Source organism: Lynx canadensis, chromosome E2 (genome assembly GCF_007474595.2).
Source record: "Lynx canadensis isolate LIC74 chromosome E2, mLynCan4.pri.v2, whole genome shotgun sequence".
NCBI lineage: Eukaryota > Metazoa > Chordata > Mammalia > Carnivora > Felidae > Lynx > Lynx canadensis.
Genome location: NC_044317.1, coordinates 35,145,643 through 35,162,497, shown reverse-complemented (window position 1 = coordinate 35,162,497; position 16,855 = coordinate 35,145,643). Strand labels below are relative to the sequence as shown.

The window sequence follows — 16,855 nt, the reverse complement described above, 5'->3', positions numbered from 1 at the left end:
TCCCTGCCCTTGAGGAGCTCACAGCCTGGACACACTCCAGAATCCATTCCCAACTCTCTCACCATGAAGTCGCTCAACCATCTCCCCACCAGAGGAAAGGGCACACATAGTGATGTGAAACAGTGGCCAAGAAGATGGAGCAATTGACCAGACAGTTGCTCAGTGACTGGCCTGGGCTCTGGTGCTGGGGATCTTGGAGGAGGTTAACTCTTCCCAGCGGCATCCTGTACTCCCTCTTTGTCCACCTTCATCCATTTGAAGTTAGTTGTCTAAAGGCAGCAATGCAACAGTGTGTCTTTTTCAGAACAGGGTCTGAGCACACACAATAAGTGCTCAACAGATATGTGTGGCCTGACCTCTTCTGCCAGCTTCACAGAGAGCAATGGATTCTTCCTGTAGGGCCTCTGGGACAGGGTTTTGGAGGAAGTCTCAGGGACCTTGTTGTGTTGGTATGAGGAGTGACTAGTATTCAAAAAAAAAGTGTCACACGTGTGATAAATGCTCAAAAGAAACATGAGTGATGATGATTAGTCATGAGTGGCTAAGAAGCCGGGCTGTCTGATCAAGGCAGAGAGAGGTTGGAGGCACTGGACTCCAGAGGATGCGTCCAGCCTTGGAATGCCAAGGGATGCTTCTGAAATTCATGGACAAAGGTGTTTCTCTGCTTCTCCCTTGTCCAAGTACCCCATCCTGGCAGTCCACACTGCAGGATTATCCATGAGCCTGCCAAAGTGGGGACTCAGAAGCCCGTGGTGGGGACTCGAGCCCCTGAGTTTCCGAAGGCAGGCTGGGGGGCAATGGCAAACACAGGTGGGGTAGAGCAGTAGGCACCCACCTGGGTGCTCCCTCTCCATTGGCACAAACTTGGTTCTCCAGTTGCTTCCCTTTGCCTCTGTTGGGGGAAGGGGTGGGGCTCTATTTATCCTTCAAGTGACATAAAGGAAGGGGCACCTTGTTTTACAGGATGAGGGGATTTGCTAGCTCCGCTGCTGTTTATAGTTGAGATGATGTCATGTGGCCTGACATCTTGAGCATTTCCCTTTCTCACTTCCTCCATGAGCATTGTCTTTAGTTTAAAATCTTGAATCCCTGATGTCAGTTTCCCCATCAGTTCCAACAGCCAGAGGGAAGTAGTAATTTTGTCACATGACTATTTAGGCCGAATCGCACTGAGGCCTGGCTGTGCTACAGACACAGGGCTAAGCACTTCTCATTATTCACTCATCTAATCCTCACAGCAGTTCCTTGAGGCAGGTGCTGTTAGCACTCTCAGTGTACAGATGAGGAAACTGAGGCTCAGGGTATGCAAGGCACCTCTCCAAAGCTATCAGGTGTTAAGTGGTGAAAACAGAACCCAATCTCTTAACCACAAAATCTTTTTTTTATTTTTTTGTATTTATTTTTTTATATAGAGAGAACACGAGTGGAGAAGGGGAGAGGGAGAGAGACAGAATCCTAAGCAAGTTCCATGCTGTCAGCTCGATCCCACCACCCCTGGATCATGACCTGAGACGAAACCGAGAGTCAGATGCTCAACTGACTGAGCCACCCATGTGCCCCAACCACAAACTCTTACATCTCCAAGAAAGGCAACTCCTGTTTCTGGAATTTGGATTGAAAGAAAAGCCAGGAGGACAAAAAAGCTGTTACTTTGGAGGTGACAGCTTATTGGAGGATAAGAGGTTGGTTGGTGGTTGGAGGAAACGTTTCTTAAGTGAAAAATGGCCCTGACACATCCCTTCATTTTTAGCAATAACTATAAGCAAAACAGCCTTTCCCCACTAGTAATCTATTATCCAAGGCACAGAAACCAGATAGTGGCCAGGAAAACAACATCTCTGAGCCCTGGACTGAGAGAGCCAGAGGGACGAGTGAGGGACCTGCAAGTTTCCCAGTTCCCAGTTGCCCCAACACACTCGCTGTGCCCACACCTGTGGTCCATCTCCCGTGCCCCATGCCCATGGCAGAGCAGCGTGGGGGCAGCAAGGCCTCTGGCAGAGAGCACCAATGGCTTTCCAGAGACCGTGCTGGGCGAGGACTGCTGCAGAGCCAGAGAGCTTGTGGCTGTTTTGTTTTGTTTTGCTTTAATAATTGGGGAGGGAACCAAATGAAGAAGCAAATATCTGGCACAGAACAATCCAAAGGATCCCAGGGCCTCAACAGAGAAGAATCCAGACCCACCCGTGGCTGCTGTTGCCATATTCAGGCAGCGAAGCCCAGACTTGCTGGATGCCTCCGGGAAAGGATGTGATGAAAGCGGAGGAATAAATATTCTTTTCCTGACTGTTGAGATCCAAAAGCCTGTGCCTTTGGACACACAGAAAGGAGAAGCTGACTAAAGGAGGAGGGGGCACAGGAAGAGTAAGACCAACACCCCTCCCCAAGGGGTGGGGGGGAGGGGAGAGAGCAGAGGGGAAGCCCTGAAGCCGACATCGGTGGTCCCTAGAGGGACTCTTCCCAGGAAGGACTCTGGGGCCATGGCAAAGCACCAAGAAAACGCCAGGGCCCCAGGCAGCTTCCAAGAGTGAGGAGCAGTGAAATGATCACACCACAGAGAGAGACCCTACACTGAGAGCATTGAGGAGGGCTGGCCCCCAGACAGACGGGATTCTGGGTCCTCAATAATAAGTCCTGGGTAAACCCCCCAGAAATTAGGGGCAATCTGTGAAAAAGGGTGAGTGCTCCCAGTTGGCCTGACATTTCTGCTACCTAGCATAATAGAGGCTCGGAACAAAATTAAATTTGTATATATATGTATGTATGTGTATATAAATTTGGCTGGCTACGTGGTGCATAGAGGGCACGTTTCTCTCCAGACAGAGTGTGGGCACCATCATCCTCAGCAAAACTTGCTGTTTTGTCTCTGGAAAGTAGCCTTGCGTAACAGATCTCTTGTCGCTTTGGGGAATCCAGTGGCTCAGACCCCCCCAACCCCTCTGCCGGTGGTCTGGAGAAGGCCTGCTTACGTCCCACACAAGGAGTTTCTGGAAGGAGATTCCTTGTTCTCCTGGAATGGTGTCTGTCCCACCGGCAGGTTGCCCCCTGACTCACCCTCTTGCCTATGTTCAATATGGAATTTCAAATTTAAGACAGTAACTGTTTGGTGCTGAGGACATCAATTCAGAGACTGGAATCCATGGGTCTTAGCTTGCCCCTCAAGGCCTGCTGTTACCTGGCTTGCTCTGGCTTCATGGCCTGACATGGCCCCTCTTGGACAAGACACTCTGATGGCAACATCTCAAACAGGTGGCTCTCCGGGGTAACCGCCGGGCATGTCTCCGTTCCCAACCATCACCCCACCCCCAACCATCCATCTATTCCCTGGCAAGCAGCCCCTGAAGTTTCAAGACTAAGCTCAGACATCACCTCCTTTGTGAAGTTTCCCCAGGTGAAAGTAACCACGCCCTTGTGTGTGACCTCACTGTGCCACTGGCGATGGCTCTTGTGCCATTTTACTGAACCTGTCAGTTATCATGTCGTTTCCTTCTATTCCAAGACTTTTGGGTTTCAGAAGGAGAGAGAGACAGAGAGAGGGAGAGGGAGAGGAGGGGAGAGATCAAGTAAGTGGAGGAGTCATCGAAGGGGGCGCTAACTCTTTAGCCTTATAAAGGGTGTTTATGAAAATGTGCGACCTCCTTTACCGTCACCATTATTTCATAAAACAAGGTAATGTTAATCCAACAATAGAAAGTCATGACTTCAGATTTAAGGATGGTGCTTTGAAGAAGACTCTTGACACCTTCTACATTGATATACACATGTTGGCCTTTATTTCTTATTGGTCCTTAGGCCACAAGGTGAGGACCAACTTTTTTTTTAAGAATGCTGTTCTTTTTTGTTCATTTTGTTTATTTATTTTTGAGATACAGAGAGAGTGCAAGCAAGGGAGGGGCAGAGACAGAGGGGGACAGAGGATCCAAAGCAGTCTCTAGGCTGTGAGCACAGAGCCTGATGTGGGGCTTGAACTCATAAACTGTGAGAGCATGATCTGAGCCCAAGTTGGATGTTTGACTGAGCCACAAGATGCCCCAAGGACCAACTATTGAAACCTTTTGTCCTAGAGTGTGAGCCCTCACAGCCCTAGGCCTGTGAGCTCCCAGCTCCAGCTGCTGGGTTTTCCCTGGCAACCAGAACGTTATGGACTGCCCTTCAATGCTGCTTGAGGCACTTGCCTCCCATCATGCTTCAGTTCTGGTTGATGGATACAACCGACTGGAAGCCATCAACACTGAGAATATCATCAGGATACTCCCAGTCTTGTGAGTTCAGTTTAACAAGGGATTTTCTCAGCTGGTAAATCCCATTTGGATTGGGAGCCTCGGACAGAGAGCAGCTCCAGGACGGGGCCATTGGTTCTGACTCCAGCTGCCCCAGCCCATCTCGAAGGAAGGCTTTGGAATTCCTCCCACCAACCAGTAAAGGCATCTGTGATGTTACTACCTGCACTGGCTCTCAGCTCTCATCCCCACACCTCTGTGCCTTCTCTGAGCTTCCTCCCACAATTTGATATAGTTCTCAAAGTCCCCCCCAACCCCCGCCGCTTTAATAACAAATATATTGGAAAAACCCTTTTTATTGATCTGAAACGTACACATACATAACTGACCTATGTGCATTCCGTATATGAAAGAAAAGTACTTGGGGCACCTGTGTGGCTCAGTTGGTTAAGTGTCTGACTTTGGCTCAGGTCATGATCTCGTGGTCTATGAGTTCAAGCCCCATGTCAGGCTCTGTACTGACCGCTCAGAGCCTGAAGACTGCTTTGGATTCTGTGTCTCCCTTTTGCTCTGCCTCTCCCCTGCTCATGCTCTGTCTCTCTCCCAAAAGTAAATAAACATTAAAAAAAAAAAAGAAAAATACTTTATAATAACTTCAAATAATGGGCTTTTGAACATATAAATGCCCTGGCCCAACTGCACGAGCAAAATTAATGAACTAGATGCTTGCACTTGTGCATGGAACCATCATAAATGCATTGTTTCGTGATATGATGTTTTGGTAAGTCAAATACCAAAAGCTGTGCTGCCCAAAGTGTTTGATTTTCTGAAATCTCTTGGCAAAGTAATGTACAAAACAATACACCTTTCCTTGATTTACAAAGGGGTTGCAATCCCAGAAAACACGGTATTGGTTAAAACTGCAAAAATACTTGGTGTTTATACATAAACATATAAAATGTTTATAAAAACAGATTATTAAGCAGAATCATTAACAACTATTTCATCTATAAGGCTGTTTGGAGGGGCCGTTGAAAGTTTGGCCACAGGACAGAGGAGGGACTGTTCAACAATCATTGTAATAAATCAAAACCCCTCCCCCTAACAAAAGTTTTCACACCTCGTTGAGAACCATTCATGTATAGTTTGCAGAAGAAACAGGGCACAGAGAGATAAAATGATTTACTAACTTGCTAGCAGCCCAGTCTGGCCTGAGCATGCTACCTCCTGACCCACCTCACACCCCCTGGCTCAGTGAACCTACTTCTACAGAGGGTTTCAGACTCTGGCCTTTAGCTCAGACTTCCGTAGAGGTCCCTTCAGAAATACTGCAGAGGATCAAGGAGGCTCCACACCATTTTAACCAGAGCGTTCTGCCTTTATTTTTGTTTTAAAATATTTTTGTTTAATTAATATTTTAGTATTAATAAATTTAATATCAATAAATAATATTTTGTTTAATTAATTAAAAATATTTTTTGTTTAATAATTGCTAACAAATTTTGGGGCACCTGGGTGGCTCAGTCGGTTAAGCGTCTGACTTTGGCTCAGGTAATGATCTCGTGGTTTGTGAGTTCAAGCCCTGTGTCGGGCTCTGTGGTGAGAGCTAGAAGCCTGGAGCCTGCTTCAGATTCTGTGTCTCCCTCTCTCTCTGTCCTTCCCCTACTTGCACTCTGTCTTGCTCTCTCTCAAAAATAAATAAAAACATTAAAAAATAATTAAAAAATAACAGTTGCTAGTAAATTTTTGTCTCTTTGCTGTGTGCCAGGCACTGCTCACAAAGACAGCCTGTGGGCAAGTGTTAAAGAGCTGAAGGCTGGGGGCTTGTCTAAAGCTGTACAGTGCAGGCTCTCTGATCTGAGTCTGAGCCCCTTCCACAGCACACAATGCCTCCCTTTCCCATGGGCACACTGGGCTTCTGTGGGATATTTCCTTGAAAACAGGATCTGACTGTGAAACAGCAGCCCCAGAGAAGCCTGGGTTCCCCACTGGAGAAGTCTGAACAATTGGTCTTCCAGTTTGAAGTAGCCCCCTCTCCAGAGTGGCAGTCCAGAACCCCCCTTTGTCTTCTTGCTGATAAAAAGCACTCAGGCAATCAATCATTGCAGAAATTATAGAAAATACAGATAAGCAAAAAGAATACAATAAAAACCACCTACAATCTCCTCTTACTGAGATAGTTATTAACAGATTGTGAATAACTTCCCCTAGACCATATGTGAGATGACACCTTTATTCACAGATTTTATTTGTAATTTGAGGAATTATATTTAATAAAATGTATCACTTAAAATACTGTTTTGTAATTTTTGCAGATCATTGGATAACATATACATTTATATATTTATAACAGAATGGGATCACCCTGGACATGATTTGGTAAAGCTTGTTTGGCCAAGTGGAGGATGGTTGTGTCTTCCTTCACAAGGAGCCATAAGTCCAGTTCTTTATTTTTTGATGACGGTGGCTGGCATTGAACCCTACCTTATAACTCACTGAGCCTCTCCAGCCATTGTCTCTTTTAGTTCTAACAATCCCTTTGGAAGATCACTTGACGTTGTCTAATTATCCTCATTTTATTGAGAAGAAAACTCAGGTTCAAAGAAGTTATGTGATTTGCCAGGTAGGTAGGCACCAAGATCCCACAGCTTAGTGTCCAGATCTGATGTCCTCCCCGCCATCCTGGCCTCCTCTCCGAGGTTTGCCAGGCTTAGCCTGCGTACTCCAAGTAAGTGATTTCTCAGCAAAGTCCCCGTCTTCTGGCTGCGACCTCTGGCTCTGGCAGAAGGCTGAGGCTGTGGGCAGAACCCAGGCAGCTGCCAGGAGCCAGGCATTGCACAGAGCTCTGGGGATCCCCTCTTGCCAGCACCTGTGATGCCCGCTGTCTCCTAGCAACTGTTGGTGGCATCAACACTAAAGGGGTGTAAGCTGGATTCCATTTCAGAGATTCTGAGGTCTTCAGAAGGGGTCTGCACTTTCCCTTGCCATTTGGGTGTCCCTGAGTCCAAGGTCAGCCTTGCAGGGCACAGGCAGGGTCTTGGCAACTTACAACCTCCCCACTGCCTCAGCCTTGGGGGGGTCCTGCCCCTGAAACAGGGCATGGGCTCTGAGAAGCAGAGGGCAGCCTGCTCCTCCCAGGCCTTGTTGCCAGGCGCCAGGGTGTGAGGTGTCAGATCCGGGGCACTCCTGGCATTCTAATCCACCAAGGGTTCCAGCAGGCGCCAAGTCTCTGGTATCAGGGGAAATGACCTCAGAGCTTTGGACGTGGCTGGCAGGCCACTGCCTGGACTTAAAGGTCTCCTGGCAGGCACCTGTCACCCTGTCTTGTCCTTCCTCTGCCCCAGACCTTCCACAGGGAGCCAAGGGTCTGGGAAAGAAAACAGGCTTCTAGCATAGAGTGAGGACCCATAATTTCAAAGCCCCTGTTGTGAGTATTTGGTTCCCAGAAGTCTGAAAACAGCTTTCCTCTTGGACCAGTGGAGGAAAAGGAGAGCTGCTGGGTGGGCGTGGGTAGCTTGGGTTGGAGAGGCCTGAACAAGATGCTGTCTCACCTCATGGTGGATGAGAAACCAAAATAAGAGCGCTTTTCACACTGAGCACACTTTCCAGGACCTCCACTTCCTTCGTTGGCTCGATTCCACTGAGGCTGGTGCTGGGAGCAGAGCCCCTGGTGCCCAGAGATGTGTGAAGTCAGGCTGTGGAGAAAGCTGCAGCGTGCACATGCCTAGCCTGGCAGGAGTGATGGGCTGTTCCAGGTATCCCTAGATTGGCTGTGAAGAGCCTAGCATGGTGGGTCCCTGGTCAGGACCCCTGGCCAGGCCGGCAGGTGAAGGGCAACCCAGGAGCCCTTTCCTTCCCTGTGGCCATGTGTGGGTATGCTGCTGAGGAAGCTGGTTGGATCCTCCAAATGCCTGCCTGGCTAGGTCTTCTTTGATGCCCCAGTGTCTTCCCAAATAATGTACTTTGTATCAGAGGCAGAGAGAGAGAGAGAGAGAGAGAGAGAGAGAAAGCGATCACTCACCAGGAAGGGCAGAGCAGACATACCTCTCTCCTTTGAAGATAATCCTTCCAATGACTGCTTCAAACTCAGCAGAGCTCAGGTCTCAGAGAACCCTGAGGAGAAACAGCACAGTGGAATCAGTAGAATTCAGTGGGAGTCAAGCCACCTCTGACAAGCTGACCCTCCCACTTACTACCTTTGGGGATTTGGGCCAAGTCACCTACCTTTAGTTTCCTTCTCTGTAAGATGGGGATACAGTTGTGTCTGTCTTAAGGAGAGAGAAAGAGTGTGTGTGTGTGTGTGTGTGTGTGTGTGTGTGTGTGTGTGAGAGAGAGAGAGAGAGAGAGAGAGAGTTTTCATGAGATAATGTCCCTTAAGTGACTAACGCACAGTCTGTCCTCATATATGGCAGCAGTTACCTAGCCAGATAGATCACACCCAACAGGCACTCAGGAAATGTCTGAAGAATGAATTCTTCACTTTTCCTTTTTCTTTTTGTCCTCCAAATATTTGTTCTTTACCTAAAAAGCTAGCTGGGATCAGAAAGTTCTGATGCTTGGAAAAAAGATAGGGGCCATGGCTGGGGGCAGGGGGTATGGCTGTTGTGTCCTCTTGGGGGCTTGATCTGACCAAGCTGAGTGTGAGGCCTGGGCAGTGAGTAGCTTGTCCTGGAATCCCAGGACAGCCATCCAGGGAACTGGGCTAATGGGCTTTTCAGTTCCTTGCCCTAATAACAGCAGATTCTCATTTTAAAAATAACCTTAGTTTTTATTATATAAGTGGCATGCGTTCACTAAAACAAAAGCTTATATTGAATTTATGACATACCAGGCACTGCTCTAACACATCTTAATCCATTTAATTTGAACAAAATTTCACAAGGTAGGTACTATCATTTCCCCCATTTTATGAGTAAATCCAGAAACAGAGGTAAGTTTCCTGGAGCCATGAGGCTCAGAAATAACAGAGCTGTCTGTCTTGAGTCCCTGCTCTTAACTAGTATATAATAATGCTTTATTGTACAGATGTGTGAAAATACAGGTAAGTAAAAATAAGTTAAAGATAACCTATATTCTTAACACCCTGAGATACTTGCTGTTACTCCTAGCAGTATAATTAGGAGTTAACACACACATACACACACACACACACACACACACGGTATTAGGTAAGACGAACTTACCAAATTCTGGCTTTGCTGTTTATGGGCAGTGTGACCTTGGCTTGGAAAACAGATGAAAATACTTTTATGGTCTTTGGGGTGGGGAAAACATTTCTTGGCATTGATACCAAAGACAGAAATCAAAAGAAGGGGCGCCTGGGTGGCTCGGTTGGTTAAGCATCCGACTTCAGCTCAGGTCATGATCTCATGGTTCATGAGTCTGAGCCCTGTGTCAGGCTCTGTGCTGACAGCTCAGAGCCTGGAGCCTGCTTCGGATTCTGTGTCTCCCTGTCTTTCTTCCCCTCCCATGCTTGTACTCTGTTTCTCTCTCTCTCTCTCTCTCTCAAAACTAAACATTAAAAAAATTAAAAAAAAAAGAAATCAAGGGGAAACTTGGACAGACTTTACCTATGACAATTAAGAATTTCTGTGTGACATGACAGAGCACAAAATAAAGTGTAAGGTCAAATATCAAACTGAGAAATAATAGTTGCTTCATATGTGATAGGAATATGGTTAATCTCTGTCAAATATGGACAACTCTTTCAAAATTTGTAAGAAGTAGGGGCACCTGGGTAGCTCGGTTGGTGGGGCATCTGCCTCTAGATTGTGGCTCAGGTCATGATCTCCCGGTTCTTGAGTTCGAGCCCTGCATTGGGCTCTGCGCTGGCAGTGTGGAGCCTGCTTGGGATTCTCTCTTTCTCCATCTCTCTCTGCTCCTCCCCAGCTCACTTTCTCTCTCTCTTAAAGTAAAACAAACAAGCAAACAAAACAAAACGAAACAAACAAAAGCCCCCAAAATTAAAAATTCCTAAGAAGTAGACCTCACTAAAAATAGGAGATTCCACAACAGAACTGTAAGTGACCACTAAATCTATGTTCAATCTTGCTGATAGTAACAGAAATGGTAATTAAACTGACAAGATGTTATTTTCATGCATCAGATTTGGCAAAGATTAAAAAGACTGACAGTAGACAGTGTTGGCCAGGGTGGTGGGGTAAATGCTGACAGCCTTTCTACAGACGAGCTGGTGACATGTATCCAAACCCTTAGGCACCTGTGCACTCTTTGACTTAATATTGTAACTTCAAATAATTTCTTCTAATGAAAAAGGAGTAGTCAAATGGAAAGGATGTATGTGCTAGAATATTCACTGGGAGATTTTTTTACAAACGCCAAGAGTTGAAAATAACTTAAATGCCCTTTAAAAGGTGATTTGTTATAAGAAACTCTGTAAAGCTATAGAAGAGATTATTATACAACTGCTCAAGGGGATAAGGTGGATTTATATAAAGGAAAAAACTATGGTAAATTTGGAAAACTAATTGCAGTACATGGTCTTATTTTTGACAGCAGGATCTCCCAACTGAGCCCTAACTTGGATTTTGATTTTGACTCTTTACACAACTGGTTTTCTGGTATTTGCAAAAGTCGAAATGTTTGACAGACTATTTTGTAAATACTGGGAGCTTTTCCTTTGGAGCCTCTACGAAAGAGCTGGGAAGTGGTAGGGGGTTTCAAGCAAGGTTAGAGTTGCAGTCTGCATAAGCAAAGGTCAGCAACAAGATGTGGGTTTTTTTTGTGCATCTGTATTTACAGACTTACTGAAGCTTGGTGTGTGTAAGCTACATCCACTTAAAAATAAGCAAATGTATTAAACATAAACATAGATAGAAAATGTGCACCTTGATGAATCTCCACAAAGTGAGCACACTCCTATAGCTGCCGTTCGGACAAATTAATGGAAGAGAACCCTGAACACCCTTGTGCCCCCTGCCAGCCATTTTCCATTCCTCACTGGACCATTGTTCTGACTTCTAATATCAGAAATGAGTTTGATCTGTGTCTGAACTTTACATCAGTGGAATTATAAAGTATATACTCTTTTATGCTCAGCTTCTTTCCCTTAACATTATGAGACCATCTGGGTGTACCCATAGTTCATTTGTATTCGTCTGGGTAGTAATCCACTGAACGAATATGCACATATTATATCCATTCTCCTATTTATGAATATTTGGATTGTTCCATTTTTTGTCTTTTTAGAAAATGTTTATTGTTATTATTATTTAATGTATATTATTTTTGAGAGAGAGACAGAGAGACAGAGCGTGAGCAGGGGAGGGGCAGAGATAGAGAAGGAGACACAGAATGGAAGCAGTCTCCAGGCTCTGAGCTGTCAACACAGAGCCAGACGCAGGGCTCAAACTCATGAACTGTGAGATCAGGATCTGAGCCGAAGACAGAAGCTTTAACTGATTGAGTCACCCAGGTGCCCCCAAATGTTTATTATTTTTAAAAGAGAGAGAGGGACAGAGAGAGGGGGGGACAGAAAATCTGAAGTGGGTTCTGTGCTGACAGCAGAGCCTGATGCGGGGCTCAAACCCACAAACCATGAGATCATGACCTGAGCTGAAGTTGGACGCTCACCTGACTGAGCCACCCAGGCACCCCATCCCATTTTTTGTCTTTTAAAAGCAATGCCACTATACATATTCTCATACATGACCTTGGGTGCCTATGTGCACATTTCATTGTATATATACCTAGCTAGTTATTGGATGTCCTTATATTCACTTTTTATACATAGTACCAAAGCATTTTCCAAAGTGGTTGTACCAGTTTACACCCTCACCAACAGTGCCTGAGAGTCTCAATTCCACCACAGAGCTGCCAAGCTGAGACATGGTATGGCATTTGGGGTATTCTGGTGGGTGTGCAGTAAATTACTGTAGTTTTGTGTTTCCCTGATGACTATTGAGAATAAACACTTTTTTTTTTACAAGTTTCCTGCCCATTTGGAGATCCTATTTTAAGGTCTAGACATTTGCTTTTTTTTTTTTTTTTTTCTGTTTTCTGTTGGATTCTTAATCATTTCGAACAAATTTTCAGTTCTTTGTGTATTTTGGATACTAGACCTGTGTCAATTATATGTATTGCAAAAATCTTTTCTTATTCCATAACTCTCTTAATGGTGTTGTTTGATAAACAGAAGTTATGAAATTTAATATAGTCTAATTTGTCTGTTATTATTTTGTGGTTAGTGCTTCTTTGTGTCCTGTTTAAGAAATTTTGCCTGGGAGCAGCTGGGTGGGTTGGTCAGTTAAGTGTCCAACTCTTTTTTTTTTTTTTCGTAATTTAAATCCAATTTAGCTAACATACAGTGTCGTCTTGGTTTCAGGAGTAGAACCCAGTGATTCATCTCTTACATATGACACCAAGTGCTCATCCCGAAAAGAGCCCTTCCTAATGTCCATCACCCATTTAGCCTGTTCCTTCCCTCACTCCCCTCTCCAGCAGCCCTCAATTTGTTCTCTGTATTTAAGAGTCTTTTATGGTTTGCCTCCCTCTCTGTTTTTATCTTATTTTTCCTTCCCTTCCCCTATGTTCATGTGTTCAGTTTCTTTAATTCCACATATGAGTGAAATCATATGATATTTGTCTTTCTCTGACTTATTTCGCTTAGCATAATACACTCTAGTTCCATCCACATTGTTGCAAATGGCAAGATTTCATTCTTTTTCATCACTGAGTAATATTCAATTGTGTATATATACACATCTTTATTCATTCATCAGTCAATGGACATTTGGGCTCTTTCCATAATTTGCCTATTGTTGATAGTGCTGCTATAAACAGCACTCCTGTATCCTTTGGATAAGTACCTACTAGTGCAATTGCTTTTAATTTTTTGAGGAAACTTCATACTATTTTCCAGAGTGGCTGCACCAGTTTGCATTCCCACCAACAGTGCAAAAGGGTTCCCTTTTCTCCATATCCTCACCAACATCTGTTGTTACCTGACTTGTTCATGTTAGCCATTCTGACAGGTGTGAGGTGGTATCTCAGTGTGGTTTTGATTTATATTTCTCTGATGATGAGTGATGTTGAGCATCTTTTCATGTGTCTGTTAGCCATCTGGATGTCTTCTGTGGAAAAGTGTCTATTCATGTCTTCTGCCCATTTCTTCACTGGATTATTTGTTTTCTGGGTGTTGAGTTTGGTAAGTTCTTTATAGATTTTGGATACTAACCCTTCATCTGATATGTCATTTGAAATATCTTCTCCCATTCTGTTAGTTGCCTTTGATTTTAGCTCAGCTCATGATCCCATAGATTGTGAGATCAAGCCCCATGTGGGGCTCTGTGCTGACAGCATGGAGTCTGCTTGAGATTCTCTCTCTCCCTCTCTCTCTGCTCCCCCCTTCTCAAAACAAACAAACAAACAAACAAACAAACAAACAAACATTATAAAGAAAGAAATTTTGCCTGATATAAGGACATGAATATATTTTCTTATTCCAATTTCTAGAAGCTGTATTGTTTCATCTTTCAGATTTAGATCTACAATCTATGTGGATTTTATTTTTATGCATGGTATTAAGTTAGGAGCCAAGATGCATTTTTTTTTCCTGAATGGATATTCAGTTGACCCAGCTCCATTTACTGAAAAGGCTCCTCTTTCCCCGACTGTACTGCAGTGTCACCTTGTTCTAATCATCTATAAATGTGTGGCCTGCTTCTGGACATTCCTTTCACATCTTGTATCAGTACAATACTATCTTCTTATATATAGTCTGAGTCTTCCAGCTGCTTTCTTATGGTCTTAGCTATTTCTGGCCTTTTGTATTTTCTATAAATTCTAGAATTGGTTTGCCAATTTCACCCTCTGACCCTAAAATACAAAACAAAGAACCAACCCAAAAACCAAAAACTGCTGGTGTTAAAAAAAAAAAATTATTTAACATTTATTTATTATTGAGAGACAGAGAGAGACTGAGCATGGGAAGGGCATAGAGAGGAGGAGACGTGGAGTCTGAAGCAGGCTCCAGACTCTGAGATATCAATACAGAGCCCAATGCGGGGCTTGAACTCACAAACATGAGATCATGACCTGTGCTGAAGTCGGATGCTTAACCGACTGAGCCACCCAGGCGCCCCAAAAACTGCTGGGATTTTTAATTGTGATTGCACTAAATCTATAGATCAAGTTAGGGAGAACTGATCTCTTAAAAATAATGAGTATTGGGGCGCCTGGGTGGCGCAGTCGGTTAAGCGTCCGACTTCAGCCAGGTCACGATCTCACGGTCCGTGAGTTCGAGCCCCGCGTCGGGCTCTGGGCTGATGGCTCGGAGCCTGGAGCCTGTTTCCGATTCTGTGTCTTCCTCTCTCTCTGCCCCTCCCCCGTTCATGCTCTGTCTCTCTCTGTCCCAAAAATAAATAAACGTGGAAAAAAAAAATTTTAAAAAAATAATGAGTATTTCAATTCATGAACCTAAGATATCCTTTCATTTTTGTAAACCTTCTTTAATATTCCTTAATAAATAAAGTTTTGTAATTAATTAATAATTAAAAATAATTAAAAATTAATTAATAATTAAAAATAATTAAAAATTAATAAAGTTTTGTAATTTTTTGTGTAAAGGTTCTGCACAGTTTTGTTATCTTTATTCCTTTACTTTTACATCCTTGATGGTATTTGACTTTTTCTTCAATTTCTAATTAGAAATGCAATGGATTTAAAAATTTTTTGACCTTGTATCTAAATTCACTCATAGATTGTAATAGTTTATCTGTAGATTAGTTTAGATCTTCTAGGTATATAATAATGCTGTCTATGCATTATGACAATTTTTACTTCTCCCTTACTGATCCTTTACATTTTATTTCTCCCTTCCTTCTCGCCACCAGCTCCTTGACCCCTTCTTTTTCTTCTTCTTCCCCTTCCTTTTCTTATTTATAACTATTGCACTGGCTAAGACCTCTACTACAGTGTTAAATAGAAGTGGTGATAATGGGCATCTTTCTTCTCAATGGAACATTTTTAACATTTCACCATTAAGTATGATGTTTGCCATAGAATTTTAAATTTTGAGATGAAATTCACATAACATAAAATTAACTACTTTCAACAGAACAATTTAGTGGCATTTAGTAACTCACAATGTTTTGCAACCACCTCTTCTATCTACTTCTAAAACATTTCCAAGACTACAAAATAAAGTTTTGTCCCCATTAAGCAATTACTCCCCATTCCCCCCAAACCCTTGTTTCTGGCAATTATCAATCTACTTTCTGTTTCTATGGATTTACCTGTTTTTTTTTTAAGTTTATTTATTTTGAAAGAGATAATGCACGAGCAGGGGAGGGGCAGAGAGAGAGGGAGAAAGAGAATCCCAAGCAGGCTCCGCACTGTCAGTGCAGAGCCCGAAGTGGGGTTCAAACTCACAAACTGTGAGATCATGACCTGAGTTTAGATCAGGAGCCAGAAGTTTAACCAACTGAGCCACCAGGAGCCCCTGGGTTTACCTGTTCTAAATATTTCATATACTAAATAAAATCATACAATGTTATCTTTTGTTTTTGACTTCTTTCTCTTAGTGTGACATTTTCAAGATATAGCCATGTAGTATGTCTTGGCCCTTCATTTCTTTTTATGTGAAATAATGTTCCATTGTGTACATATACCACAATGTTGATGGACAGTCATCTGTTGATGGACATTCGAGTTGTCTTCAATTTTTTGGCTATTATGAACAGCACTGCTATGGACATTCATTCAAAGGATTTGTTTGAGTCCCTGTTTTCAATTCTTTTTGGTATATACATAGGACTGGAATTACTGGGCCACATACTAATTCTGTGTTTAACCACCAAACTGGTGTGTATGTGTTTGGGGAATCACCAACCTACTTTCCACTGTGGTTGAAACATTTTACATCCCACCAGCAATATATGAGGGTTCCAATTTCTCCATGTCTTTATCAACACTTGTTATTTCCCACTTTTTTGATTATAACCGTCCTCTTGGGTGTAAGTGTGCTATAGATTTAAAACACATATATTCTTTGTCAGATTAGGAAAGTTACCTTCTGGCATAGCATCATTTTGTAACACTCTTTGGAAGTGTTAAGGTCAGGAAAAATAACAATCAAGGAATTTTCTCAAGTTGGAGGAAACTCAGAGGACATGACAAGTAAAGAAAAAGCAGGATCTTGGATTGGATCCTGAATCAGAAAAGGACATTAATGGGAAAACTAGCAAAATGTTAATAAGGTCTATAAATTAATTAATCATATTGTATTAACATTAATTTCCTGATTTGCACTATGGTTATGTAAGGTTACCATAAGATACAGGTAGTTAACTTAAGAGTATATGGGAACTCTGCACTATTTTTGCAACTTTTTTTGAAGTCTAAAATTATTTTTAAGATGTAAAAAAATAAAGTTTGCTGTTTATTGTGAATGGGATTGAATTTTGCAAATGCTTTCTCTGTATCTATTGATGTTTTATGCACTTTTCTTCTTAATTTTACTGATATACTGAGTTACAGTGATTTTATTGATTTTGTTTAAGATTTTTTTTAATGTTTATTTTTGTGAGAGAGAGAGAGAGAGAGAGAGAGAGAGCGCACATGGTGGAGAGGCAGAGAATGAGGGAGACAGAGAATCTGAAGCAGTCTTTGTGCTGCCA

The 16,855-nt window shown here is 43.2% G+C and overlaps 1 long non-coding RNA gene across 1 annotated transcript in view; it reads left to right on the top strand.

The window, feature by feature from the left end:
- LOC115502848 overlaps nucleotides 1–1,450 on the top strand; it is a 35,535-nt gene extending 34,085 nt beyond the window's left edge. The window contains exon 3 of the long non-coding RNA XR_003965210.1: nucleotides 1,413–1,450. This is a non-coding gene — a long non-coding RNA (uncharacterized LOC115502848). The remainder of the gene's footprint in view (nucleotides 1–1,412) is intronic.
- Nucleotides 1,451–16,855: the final 15,405 nt, after the last annotated feature.